Here is a 5,384-nt window from a genome sequence, read left to right on the forward strand (position 1 = left end):
GGATGTCCCTACGTCTCTTCAATCCCCATTAAATCACCTATCAAAACCTCGTTTGCGAGTCACAACCTAAAGAGCAACTTATGGCGTCTTAGTTTTACTTTACTATGAACTCGAATTCTGACTTTTTTCACAATTACCAATATTAGAAATAGAGGTTCAAACTTATCGTATCTTACCTTCTTTATACTATGCATGTAATGTCAACAACATATTACATTAGCATTTATGCAGTTCAACTTAAGAGGTCTTAGCACCAACGGTTACTGATCAACTTTCATCCTCAGCAATACACTTAAAATTTAAATCTTATCTTAATCCCCATAATAATATTGGCCTACAATCCTTGAATCGAATATTTATCTTACGATACAAACTTACATAACTTAGCTATTTACGAGTACGTCCCAAATATAAAATTGTTGCCAACCTTTAATTTCGAGTAACATAAATCCGTAAAACCCCAAATTATATAATATCGATCCTCTCCTTAAATAATAAAAACTTTCTAGCATCAATCACAAGCTTAAACTATTTTCTTCACGATTACAATATAGTTAAAGCCTAAGACACTTGAACCTTCCTCATTGGAACGAATGTCCCACTTAGACGTATCCTCAATACTCAATTAATTCTAGTGTATAAAACTTAATAAGTTTCATTTGTTAATGATGGACTAACTCTAATATATCAACTCCACTTACAACCCATAGAATTCTAAAATCCCCATATCAAGCTTTTAGATTTCTTACTCAATAAAAATCTTAATATTCATTCATTGATAACTTATGTTGAACACCACTAATTTCCTTTTGTTTTTATTTCACCCAAAAACTCCGTATGAACAAATATTCCATAAATTTGAAATTCAACCTTACGCAACCCAAATAGTTTTGGATAACATAATTCCAACACACATATTCACTTATTCCCAAGTTTCTTAATAACTTACAAAAATTTCTCAAGACAAGATGTCTACCTCAATTCTTACATGAGCATATCGATTAACCTAACCATCAAACATACCCAACTTTCTAGAAGAACCATATTCCAACAAAAATATAGTCCTAACTGTTAAGATCATGACTAAAACTTATGACACGTCAAACTTAATTTCTCAAAAAATTTGCTAGTTCAATGTCTACTCTTATAACTTAGCTAACCGATCAACTTTACCTTAAATCTTCATCACTCTGAATTCCTAATTTGCCACAGCATTATTTCACAAACGTTTAACCTTTCAAGCCTAAGATTGATTCATCCAATAATGTCCTTGATTACCATTCTTTATAACGTTATAACCCAGATATATAAAGGTTCTAAATATCCTTCTAGCCTAAATCCCTGAAAATTCCTATCATTTAAACCATTCAATTCTCACTTGTCGCTAAACTAGTTTCCCCAATTTCTTAACAATTACAAAATCAATTCCTAATTTCCTTGATAATTACTCAACCTTGTCCATAATTTTGAAAATCCTACAATTACCCATAAGTCCTTGGCGTTCCTAATTCCATCTTATAGATTTTACGTAACATAAAGTTCAATAATTTTAAGCTTGTTAAACCCAAAGTCAATTTCATAACCTCGAGAAGCTACTGATCTTACTCAAGTGTTCCTCAAAAGTTCGAACTTAATCCTCAAAAATTTCGAAATTTGTAATTTGGTCCTTAAAGTCCTCAAAAATTATAATTTTGGCCCTACAACTCTTCTAATTCTGCATTTTAGGTCCCCATAAAATTTTCGATTTTAGCCTCATAAAACCTTAAAATCCTTGAAACTCGGAATTTAATCCCAAACGATAAATTCGAAACTAGTCCCTTAGGATTTTTATCTTTGCTCCTGAAACTATTGGTCATTACCACTAGGTCCTTAAAATTCTCAATTCGTGCAATTAAATCCTTAAATCCAGCAAGGGGGAGCATGCATCCTAAATAAATTATATGCTTGTATACTTCCAAATATCGTCGTAGTCTCAAATAAATAAATCTTTACATGAAGTTCTCAAAAAACAACTCAGCTAGCAACCACAAACCATCAGTAATTTCTTAGAAAATCTACAAGTCCCAAAAGCATTCGTATTTGTCAAGTTTAACTTATTACCCCCAAGTATAACATCAGTACTACTAACCAAAAATTAATATAGACAAATCATTTCCACTTTTCCAGACGCCCAAAAGCAAAATTCTTGCTCATGTCCAATTCCACCACGCAAGCATGCAAGAAAATTAAATAATTTCTCATTTCATGTCGTAAAATGCATAAAATTTTTAGAGATCAAATCTCAATTCATAACGACAGATAAACATATATTCTAAAACGTACGTCATGTAAACATACATGTGTTTGCATTAAAACACGCACTTGCTGAAATCATGACTTGAATGCTTAATACATGAAATAATTTAAAACCTTAAAACTTACAGACTTGAGGTGTGACTTCGTGAGCTTCTTGCGACTGGCGGTAGGCATAACCCTTTACAAGAACACCGCTCTGATACCAACTGTAACGAACCGTACTTTTCATACTTAAAATTTGCGGAAAAATTAAAAAATTTCTTAAATAAAAACATCCACACGGTCGTCACTCATCATTCATAAAATATCTTTGAAATCAACCATCACAATGAAAATTTGCTAAAAGAGAAGCTGTCTCAAAAAGTCTCCCAACCCGATCATAAAATCAGAGTATAAATGTATTTTCTTAAAATCTTAAAATAGCGTATGCGGTCCTTGGGTCTAGCCTCCCGCTCAGTCCAAGCCTGGCCCTTGGTCGCCACCTCCCGTCTCCTCATCAACATACTCACCTGCATCGATCAAGTCTAGTGAGTCTAAAGACTCAACACGTATAAACTGGGATAACGAGTACTACATAATAAAATCACATGCATCTTAAAAATAGAACGTACATAACTTGAAACTTGAGCTTGCATAATAAACTTGAACTTGCATACATAAATAGACGTGCCATAGCGTGAAACTTTCATAATCATAACTGCATACTTGAGCATACTAAAACATACATGACTTCATCATTTTTCGTAGAGGATGTTTCAAAGCAAGTGACCCATACATAATAAACGCCTGATCAGACAAACCACAGTACTGGGCTGACAGGGACGTATCCACTGCCACATACATGAGATCCCCGTTCATAATTTAACGGGCTGGTTGGTCCCCGTTCATAATTTAACGCTTTCCAACCACGATCTAACCCGTTCATAATTTAACGGGGTGGAGAGGTCCTCGGCCACGTTCACCGACTTCCAAACCCATTCAATTTGGTCACAAGACATTTAGCATACCTCAAAACTTAAAATATTTTCTTGCACGTCAACATACTTACTTGGTGTTGAGGGGTTCGTTAGACTTCGATCGGGGCTGTTGCTGCAACATACTAACATGAACTTGCATACTTAACTGGCATAACTTAGACGTAGAAATCATACTTACTCCTAAGCTCAATCAATACTTAGGACGTTCTAAGTTTTCCCATGACTCGACCTTGAAAACATCATATTAAACCTTAGCATACAACCTCAAACCGAATCCTAAGTGATGAAAGAATGTATCCCAAAAATAGGAGGACACGGACCCCGTGCCTAGGTCCGGGCTTGGGTCCGTGTAGATACTGCATGGTGTGTGTGTCGAAAAGTAAAGGCACGGACCCCGTCTATAGGTCCGGGTCAGGGCCGTGTAGATACTGTGAAGGGAACACTCGGAAAGGGGAGGGGCACGGAACCCGTGCATGGGTCCGTCAAGGGGTCCGTGTAGACTCGGGTTTTGGACACTACTGAGGAACAAAGGCACGGACCCCGTGTGGGGGTCCGGGTGAGGGTCCATGTACTCGCGGGACAAGAAAACTCACGAAAATTCTGTACATGTTTTGCTTAACATCCTAGACTCGATTACACGGACTATGAAACGACACCCCGAGACCCACCTTAGCATGCCATAACATCAACCAAATTCGTACAAACACCCAAAGCAATGAGTTCACCTTACAACACATACAATTCAAAGCATAGCAATTGACACCAATTCGTTTCCCACGACTCCTAGCGCATTCGAGTGCCTATCGACACTATACGACGTATCAAATAACATCCCAACATCATACTAATCAAACCTAGACGCAGCAACGATCACCCGTCGATCCCCAACGAAGCCTGCGACAAAAACTTCAAGAACACAATTTTCGTAAAAGTCGCAGTTTGAGCAGTCCCACGAAAAATATCATAACTCACTCAATTTTCATCCAAAAATCTCGAATTATATATCAAATCGAAGGTATCGAAAAGTTCTACAATTTTCTAGTTGAAAGTTTTCTCAAAATCCCGACAGAAAAATCGAAGTTTTCATCAGAACAGTAAGTTACGAGATTTCAGATCTAAAAAGTATTTCAAACGCATTCAAACCATTTTCCGCTCAAACGACGAACGTCACACATGGATTTTCACGCATAAAATAATACGACGCATACTATGACAAGATCGATGCAGAAAGAACAGATTATACGTGCCTTTTGATATCAAACGTTACCGAAACGGCGTCACCGAAGCGGAGATGATACGAGGATTGATCCGGGACGATCTTCGAACGATTTCCTTTGAAGAAAACTCAACAAATCTTGCTGGAATTTTAGAGGGGAGGGGGCGGCTGCTATAGGGAGAAGGACCCTAATATTTCTTTTAAAATGGTGATAAGAAGTGATAGGAAATTGTGTGTTGTGTTAAGGCGTGAGTGTGTGTGTGTGTTAACTTAGGTGTGTGCGTGAGTTATGTGATAAAATGAGTGTGTGCGTGTGTTAGGAAATAGATTAGGGAATGATTTTTGCTTGATTACCCATTAACAATACTAATTAAAATGAAAGGCTAATTAGGTGGTTACTTAAAATACTAACTAAATTATTAAATTAATTAAACATATCAATCCCTATAAATCTTGACTAAAATTCCTTAGTTTAAAAAAAATGAAGTACACAAGTGATATATTTTTAAAAGTTTAAAATCATAAAATCACCTAATAATTAAATTAGGCTTTAAAATTGCTAGAAACTAAATAAATCATTTAAAATGACACTTTGACTTAAAATAAAATACCCCATCATAAAATCTCCTAAATCGTCGCCGGTCTCATTTCCTCGATCCCGCCTCGAATAATCGCCTGAAACCAAAACTCAAGGAAAACATTTTAACGTGGATTAACTAAACATATTATAATTTAAAATAATGCAAATTCATAAATCATGATTTAAAACCCAAATTAATGAAATAACCATGCATTAAAACAATTTAATACAATACATAAGGAATTTAATAACTTGCATGCACGTGGTTCATGTGGACTTCAAATTTTCGGGACGTCACATGATTGTAGTGCGGACT

Source organism: Primulina eburnea, chromosome 16 (assembly GCF_022965805.1).
Source record: "Primulina eburnea isolate SZY01 chromosome 16, ASM2296580v1, whole genome shotgun sequence".
Classification (NCBI taxonomy): Eukaryota; Viridiplantae; Streptophyta; class Magnoliopsida; order Lamiales; family Gesneriaceae; genus Primulina; species Primulina eburnea.